Source organism: Geotrypetes seraphini, chromosome 11 (assembly GCF_902459505.1).
Source record: "Geotrypetes seraphini chromosome 11, aGeoSer1.1, whole genome shotgun sequence".
NCBI lineage: Eukaryota > Metazoa > Chordata > Amphibia > Gymnophiona > Dermophiidae > Geotrypetes > Geotrypetes seraphini.
In genome coordinates, this window is record NC_047094.1 from 18698923 (window position 1) to 18708158 (window position 9236).

The 9236-nt window shown below is 43.4% G+C and overlaps 1 protein-coding gene across 1 annotated transcript in view; it reads right to left on the bottom strand.

The window, feature by feature from the left end:
- LOC117368825 (lysosomal alpha-glucosidase-like) overlaps positions 1–4291 on the bottom strand; it is a 51663-nt gene extending 47372 nt beyond the window's left edge. Inside the window, exon 1 of the mRNA XM_033962559.1 lies at positions 4184–4291. The gene's annotated coding sequence lies outside the window, so the exon portion shown is untranslated. The remainder of the gene's footprint in view (positions 1–4183) is intronic.
- Positions 4292–9236: the final 4945 nt, after the last annotated feature.

Consider the following 9236-nt stretch of genomic DNA (forward strand, 5'->3'; position numbering starts at 1 on the left):
GCCGGTCCACAGAATAATTCTTTTATTTCTGCCGGTCCATAGGTGTAAAAAGGTTGAAAAACACTGAATTAGATCATTTTATTGTCACTGCAAGTGGGGATGCTGCAGTGTGTAGCTTAGGGGGGTGGTGGGGGAGAAGGCGGTAAGTTGAGACTGATAAGTTGAATACTGTCAGCAACACTCACCCATCCCTTTTACTAAACCACGACAGCAGTTTTTAGCGCAGGGAGCCGCGCTGAATGCTCCACGTTGTATATTAAGAGATCTATTTATTTATCTTTGATGGGCATTATCAGTGAGAAGACCCCACTTCTAACATTTGGGGCTCCTTTTACAAAGGTGCGTTAGGGCCTTAACGCCCGGAATAGCGCGCGCTAAAATGCCACGCGCACAGGCCGCTACCGCCTCCTCTTGAGCAGGCGGTAGTTTTTCGGCTAGCGCGCGCTAATCCGGTGTGTGCACTACAAATGCTAGTGCACTTTTGGAAAAGGAGCTCTTGGAGTTGTAAGATAGAAAATAGATCAGAAGAAAAATGGGGGGGGGGGGGGGGGTTGTTGCTGAACTTGAATTAAAGGTTAATGTCTGCCTCATTCTCCCAGTACAACAGTATTTCAACATTCAAAACAGTTTTGGTTTCGGTCTGATGAAGTATATTGAAGCAGAAACGATATATGCTGACAGCTAACTTATTTGATTTCAATATTTGTAACCTAAAAGGATATCTTCCAAATTTCCAAGATACTGTAGTGTGTAATAAGTTTCAAGTTTATTTTAAAATTTGATAAAAACGCTTATAAAAGAAATGTCTAAGCAAAGTACATAAAAATGGGGAATATCATATAATTAAGATTAAAACAGACTTAACGAATAATAATAAGCGACCCTTTTCATCTTGCAGTGTCCCATCTTATGTAACACTACATTTACCCTACGGTAATAGGACTTTGGATTTCTATAATGCCATGGGGTGAGTGGCCTGGATGCATAGCTAAGGTCTGGAACGCAGGAAGAATTCTAAAGGGAACAATGTCGATATTACTTAAAGATCTCAATATGTCAAACGAAAAAATCTATATGACAACCTAATAGCCACCAAAGCAGCTAAACTGGATAGACAAATCACCATTCTGTTGTCATCGACCACAGACTACAAAAACTTCAAGAAAGATACTAAAACCCTACTCTTCAGAAAACACATAAAACCTATCTAATACGACCAGTTCCTACCTAAATCCCACCTACCCACCCACTCTACACCCTTAATATACTCTAATATGCTTCTAACTACTCAACTAATGCTAAAATGCCTCTATTTACCCAACACTTACCACCTTAAGATCTCAACAACTCTTTGGTAATTCTTATGTAACTCTTATGACTTCTCTAATGCTATTCCTGTAAACTTTTATGTAATCTCTGAAAACTTTTATGTAATCAGCCTTGAACCGCAAGGTATTGGCAGAATAGAAATCACTAATGTTATGTAATGTAATATGTGTAGGAAGATCACTCCTGCCCGAAAACCCGCTAGATCACTAGGTAAGGCTTAAGGAGGGGGGGCTTACAGGGCTTAAAATAGCCGGGGGAAGCGGGGGTTAGGGGCAGAACCAGCCCGAATATTATTCGCGGTTTTTAAAATATTCATGGGCCGGCTCTGCCTCTAACCCCCGTGGATACGGAGGGAGAAGTGTAATCGCTTATTCAAAATTCTAAGCGATTTACAAAAATGACAAATTTCAAGGGGACAGAATAAACAATTTGGACTAACCAGACAGAACATGGTATTATCAGCCGAATTCCATTTTTTAATAAGTTTTAGGATGCTGCTGTTTCTTTGCTTAGTGTTGTAATTACTTAGATTTGTGTCATTTCCATTTTTAACATTCCCGTATGACCTTGTACTTTTTAATACCCAGTGCATTATTATTGTGAACCGCCTTGAACTGATGGTTTGGCGGTATATAAAAATAAACTATTATTATTATTAAAAAGGGGAAAGAACTACAATTGTTGATAGTAAATAAGACAAATAAGGAAAGAAACAGCATGGAGGGTAAAAGCAGAAGACTTGAAATTTAAGTCAGAAAATAAAATTTGCTTATTAACAGTCAAATGCATCTTTAAAAAGAAAGCATTTTAACTTGCACTTGAATCTGTCAAGAAGGCGCTCTTCCCTTAAATAAATGCGGAGGGAATTCCACGTTTGGGGCGCTCTGACGGAGAAAATAAATTGTCAACGTGGGATAAGTGCATAGGATCTCTAAGAGAGAGGGAAGGGCAGTCTGGATAGTCCATATGTGGTGGCGTAGTAAGGGGGGCGGACCGCCCTGGGCGTCATGTCAGTGGGGGTGCCGGTACCTCTCCGCCCTTCCCCGCTACGCCACACCACGCTCGTGCCGTCCCTCCCCCCGTACCTCTGTAGATCTTCGCTATAATGAGCAACTTCTCCTGCCTGTTGCTCGCGCCAGCCTGACTCCCCTCTGAATCACTTCCGGGTCACGGGGCCAGGAAGTGATGTCAGAGTGAAATCCAACACTGGCGCGAGGAGCATGCTGGAGAAGCCACTCGCGCTTGCAAAGATTTAGAGGTACGGAGGGGGAAGGGAGAGCATGAGTGTGGAGTTGGGGGCAGGAAGGAGCAGGGGGAGCGCAGAGAGGAGGGTGCAGGGGGTGCCACCGCCCGGGCCGCCTCCTACCCTCACTATACCATTGTTCAAATGGTCTTTAACTACGTACTTTCATTTTTCTCTGTTTCTATGAAGAACATTTGGGTAAAGTGGAAGCTAAGAGACATATCCAGTGGGGAAGGGGTAAAACGCGGACCTCACAGATCTGACGGACCTCGCGGATCTAAAACCGCACGTCCTTAAAAATCTGAGGTCTGTGCCACTTGTAATTTCTGGCTCTGACAGACCTCGATGACAATTTAGCTCTGACGGATTCATCAGTGCTAAAATATCATCAAGGTCTGTCAGAGCCAGAGACTAGTGCTGGAGCGGCTCTAAAATGAATCCTTTAAACCGGTTTCCTAAAATCTGAGGTCCACGCCACTTTTAGTCTCTGGCTCTGACAGACCTCGATGACATTTTAGCGCTGACGGATCCTAATACTGAGACAGATCCGTCAGAGCTAAATTGTCATCGAGGTCTGTCAGAGCCAGAAACTACAAGTGGCACGGACCTCAGATTTTTAAGAACGTGCGGTTTTAGATCCGCGAGGTCCGTCAGGTCCGTGTTTTACCCCTTCCCTATCCAGGGCAAGAGGAGGCAAGACTACAAGTCACCAGAAGGTTACTGTTGATTTATAGTCGGGATAATTTGTGGTACCGGACAGAGGGTGAGATGGATGATCAGAACCCACTGGATAATCCTCTTTCTCAGCTTGGTCTATTTTAAGTGCATTTTTTTTAGACCCCGTGTAGTCACGTTTTGGGTGGATTTCCTTTTTCTAGTTTGTCCTCCTGCCTGTGGTAAGAGACAGAGAGATCCAGAGAAGCCTGCCAAGACCTCATCAACAAAATCTGCTAGACCAGTGAGAGTCAGGAACCCCCACTCTAGTCCAGTCTCACGACTGAATCAAAAGAAGTTCTACCCACAACAAAAGAGTCTAGTTCTAGGACCAGAAAAAAACAATAACACACCTTTATATCTCCTTGGCTTTTCTCCAAAATGTAATTACTCCCTCCCTCTCCATTATTCTAAGTTCCCTCTTTCCTTCCTGTTTACCAAATCCCTTCTTCTTTCCATTGGAGTTCCTTTCTTTTTTAATTCCTGTAAACCGTGTTGAGCTCCACTTCTGTGGAGATGATGCTGTATATAAACTTAAGGTTTAGTTTAGTTTAGTCCTAAAAATTTAGTGTAGATTGGACATAAAACACAAAAATGAAGGGGATCAACACATATGCTGCACTGCAGGACAGATTAACTGCGGCAGGCATAATTGGCTGGGCAGCAAGGCCCTCTTTCCTGGCATTATCTACGGTGTGGATCTCGGGCACTCTCCAGACACTATTCCTGGTTCTGTAAACAGAGAAACCCCCGTAGTTTGCCAAGCAGAGGGTTCCTTCATTTGCACTAAAGATGCAGCCTGGAGACATGCAAAAAAAAAAAAAAAAAAAAAGGTTTTTGTTTTTGCAAGGGAGCTGCATGCCTTAAGAATGAAAACAATTGCAAGCTTTCGTTTACCTTACTGCTTTTGTCTGGCTGGATCCTTACTGTGCTCTTAACTTCTCCTTTCTCAGAAGCCTCAGTTCTGCTCTCCCAGGCTACTCACTTCCTGTATTTAATGGACACTGCTCCCTGCCAATGACAGGTGAGCAGGCGGAGAAAAGATGCAATGTAAGCCTTCTCCTGGGAGGGAAGAGTTCTCTACGAGACAGGGTTAATAGGGAAACTGAAGAATCCGGGAAGAATCCGGGAAGAATAGGGAAACTGAAGAATCCGTGCAGGCTGGTTGCTGGTAAGAACATCAGAATAGCCTAACTGGGTCAGACCAATGGTCCATCAAGCCCAGTAGCCCGTTCTCACGGTGGCCAATCCAGGTCACTAGTACCCAAGGAGCAGCAACATTCCATACAGAATCTCAAAGAATAGCAAGATTCCGGAACCCCAATGAGAGCAACATTCCAGAGCTGAGATTGTGATGTCATAATGCCTCATTCCACAGTGCCTCAGAGCCAACCTCATCAGTGATGTCACAATGGCTTGATTGCCCTATACTTGGCTCACGTAATAAGAACATAAGAATAGCCTTACTGAGTCACACCAATGGTCCATCAAGCCAAGTAGTCTGTCCTCAAGGTGGCCAATCCAGGTCACTAGTACCTGGCCAAAACCCAAGGAGTAGCAACATTCCATACAGAATCTCAAAGAATAGCAAGATTCCGGAATCCCAGAGAGTAACAAGATTCTAGAATTCCCAGAGAAGCAACATTCCATGCTACCGATCCAGGGCAAGCAGTGGCCTCCCCCATGTCTTTCTCAATAACAGACTATGGACTTTTCCTCCAGGAACTTGGCCAAATCTTTCTTAAAAGCAGCTATGCTATCCACTCTTACCACCAGATTTCAGCATCTCACAGGCTGATGTCTATTAACGTAGTAAATGACAGCAGATATAGACTGAATAGTCCATCATCCAGTCTGCCCAACAATCATATTTATGATCTGCTCATGATTAAACCAATAATGATTGTGATATAAAATAGGTTCTTATACCCAGCAAGGATTCACTGAGGCTTACAAAATATTCCTAGGGTTTTCTCTGCAGTTACAGTAAGATTCCTGGGTTACAGGAGAATAGGTACACTTTTCCCTCTGTATTCGCGGTTTCAGCCTTCACGGTTTCGATTATTCACGGGTTTTAGCTTGCTGGCTCCTCCCCCCAAATGACATCAGCTTGCACAGAGAAAATCGCTGATTCCCAGCACTTTGTTCACCGTGTTTTGCCTCTCCTTCAGGAACAGGCCAGATCTGCCACCATGTTATTTGCGGTTTCACCATATTCACGATGGTTTTTAATAGAAAACAACGAATAACATATAAAAAAGTTATTTGCGTTTTTTCTGTATTTGCAGTTCTGTTGATCCCCTATCACAGCGAATACGGAGGGAGAAGTTCTATGTTCCTGAAATAATAATAATAATTTTATTTCTTATATACCGCCAAAGCCATAGTAGTTCGAGGCGGTTTACAACAAAGAAGGGCTGGACAATCAGCGAAAATGGTACAATGTTACAATCAGAGAAAAAAATGGTACAACAGAGAAAAAAAATGGTACAAAGAGAAAGAAAACAGTGGTGCAATCGGCGAAGGATGGTACAGTCAGCAAAGATGGGTACAATTATGGCAATGAAATGGTACAGGGAAGAAGGTCAAGACAATCTGCATAAAGGACATAGAGAGATAGAAGGGGCCAGGTAAATGGTAATAGGAAGTGATCTGGCAGAGAAATAATGCAGGTCAGTCCATATTTTGGGACCCTAATATTTAAAGGTGGATTCAAATAACTTTTTCCTGTTGCACTTCATCCTGATCTTTCGTTGCCTTTTCAGGACACAGAACTTATGAAGCCCACCCGGCATTGCCCGTAGGTCTCAACTACTAGAGTTGCCATTGAAGCCCATTCCAGACCACCCCGATCTGACTTGCCCTACGCGAGACACAGACTATAGAAGTCTCCTGGGCTCTGGACTTAGTTCCTCACAGCTGGAGTTGTTGTCTAAGCACCATTTCTGCCCCTCATAACACATCAGTATCGCAAAACCGCGAATAACTTGACCTGTTCCTGTGAAGAAAGTGTAGCAATTTTCTCTGTGCAATGCTGGGAGCAGCAATTTTCTCTGATGTAATTGGGAGGGGGGGGTGGAGCCTACAAATGAAAAACCGCGAATAACCGAAACCACAGTTAATGAAACTGCGAATATGGAGAGGGAAGTGTAATTTAATTCATTTAAAAGCACACCCCTGAGGTCACACCTCAGTTATTTAAACTTTAAAAAAAAAATTAATCTTAATTGTATTAGGATGAGAGAGTGTGATGCAGTGGTTAAAGCTACAGCCTCAGCACCCTGAAATTAAAGGGTGTTCCCACGCTGTTCCTTGTGACCCTGGACTTAATCCCCCCATTGTCCCAGGCACATATAGACAGATTGTGAGCCCATCATGACAGACAGGGAAAAATGCTTGAGTACCTGAATAAATTCATGTAAACTGTTCTGAGCTTCCCTGGGAGTATAGAAAATTGAATAAATAAATATGCATTGGTTTAGGACAGGGGTAGGCAATTCCGGTCCTCAAGAGCCAGAGCCAGGTCATGTTTTCAGGATATCCACAATGAATATGTATGAGATGGATTTGCATGCACTGCCTCTTTGATATGCAAATCTATCTCATGCATATTTATTGTGGATATCCTGAAAACCTGACCTGGCTCCGGCTCTCGAGGACTGGAATTGTCTACCCCTGGTTTAGGATGACAAACAGCACAGCAGTTTCCAGGTACATTAAGAATTGTATGGTGCAGCAGGAGGTTTAAAGTGGGTGCCATAACCACAGTTTGGAGGGTAAGATGTTAGGGCCTCTTCTATTAAACTAGCAGTTTTCTAGCGTGGGGAGCCGCGCTGAATGGCCTGCGCTGCTCCCAACGCTCATAGAGTTCCTATGAGCGTCGGGAGCAGTGAGGGCCATTCAGCGTGGCTCTCTGCGCTAAAACTGCTAAGAACATAAGAACATAAGAAGTTGCCTCTGCTGGGTCAGACCAGAGGTCCATCGCGGCCAGCAGTCCGCACCCGCAGCGGCCCATCAGGCCCATGATCTGTACGGTGATCTTTGTCTGAACCCTTAAATCCCCCTTGGTCTCTATCTATACTCTCTCTATATCCCATCTCTACCTCTATCTGTATCCCTCAATCCCCCTATCTTTCAGGAATTTATCCAATTTTTCTTTACAACCCCGTAGTGTACTCTATCCTATCACAACCTCCGGCAGCGCATTCCAGGTGTCTACCACCCTCTGAGTGAAAAAGAATTTCCTAGCATTGGTTCTAAACCTGTCCCCTTTCAGCTTCTCCGAGTGCCCCCTTGTACTTGTGGTCCCCAATAATCTGAAGAATCTGTCCCTTTCATGATCTTGAAAGTCACTATCATGACTCCTCTGAGTCTCCGCTTTTCCAGGGAGAAGAGCCCCAGCCCTTCTAACCTGTCTTCGTATGGAAGGTTTTCCATACCTTTTATCATTTTCGTCGCTCTTCTCTGGACCCTCTCAAGCATCGCCATGTCCTTCTTGAGGTACGGCGACCAATACTGGACACAGTACTCCAGGTGCGGGTGCACCATCGCCCGATACAGCGACATGATGACTTCCTTCGTCCTGGTTGTGATACCCTTCTTAATAATACCCAACATTCTATTTGCTTTCTTTGAGGCTGCTGCACATTGTGCCGTTGATTTCATTGTTGTATCCACTAGCACACCCAAGTCCTTTTCAAGGTTGCTTTCCCCTAGCACCGATGCCCCCATTTTGTAGCTGAACATCGGGTTCCTTTTCCCTATATGCATGACCTTGCATTTCTCTATATTAAATCTCATTTGCCATTTATTTGCCCACTCTTCCAGTTTGTTTAGGTCCCTTTGTAGATCTTCGCATTCCTCAGCAGTTCTAACCCTGCTGCAGAGTTTGGTGTCATCCGCAAATTTTATAACTTCACACTTCGTCCCCGTTTCCAGGTCGTTTATAAATACATTGAACAGCAGTGGTCCGAGCACCGACCCCTGCGGAACACCGCTCGTGACCCTCCGCCAGCCTGAGTATTGGCCCTTCACCCCAACCCTTTGTTTTCTGCCTGCCAACCAGTGTTTAATCCATCTGTATATGTCCCCTTCCACCCTGTGGTTACGCAGCTTTCTAAGTAGTCGCTCATGGTGTACCTAGCATAGTGTAATAGAAGAGGGGGCTAGTCTCTCATGTTAAGATTGGGGCAACAATGCTATCTGTAGCAGGTGCCAAGCTCTGGAATGCGCTGCCTAATATTCTGCGATTCTGTGATGGGAGACTGAACTTTAAGAAAATGTTGAAAACATAATTATTTGTCAATGCCTTCATGGTGCTAATGCTATTTTCTGTTAATGCTTTCCCATCCTGTAAATGTTTTTATGGGATTTTGTCTTTCCATCTTGTAGGATGAATTTATATTTAAATTATTTTTATTGAATATAAGGAAATGCAATAAAAAGCAGAAATAAAAGAAAATCATTTATACAAACAGCAAAGATCAGATTTAAACAATTGCAATTTCAACTGCCAATCTCTATTCTACCATCCCATGCCCCATCCCTACCCACCTAATTTCCAAATTAATAAATATGTAAATATAATAATTGAAAAATAAATATCCAAATAAGTAAATAAATAAATATATCTATATCCCCTTCCAGAACTGCATAATAATAATAAAAACAACAACAACAAAAAAAAAACAAATTAAGGTTTTCCTAAAAGAACACGACTGCGAGCAGCTGGAGTCAATGTTTCTAAAAATGGCTTCCAAATATTAAGCAAAATCCTACCTTTCTTTGTATCCCAGTCAGAAACAGACATAGCCTCCATTAGCACTAAAAATAACATAGCCTCCAATGACCATAATTTGGCCCGTAGACAAGTGGTTCCCAACCCTGTCCTGCGACTCTGCTGTCTGCAAACTTAGGCAGTGTGGTGCTGGAAGTTTGGGTCTGTCTTGCA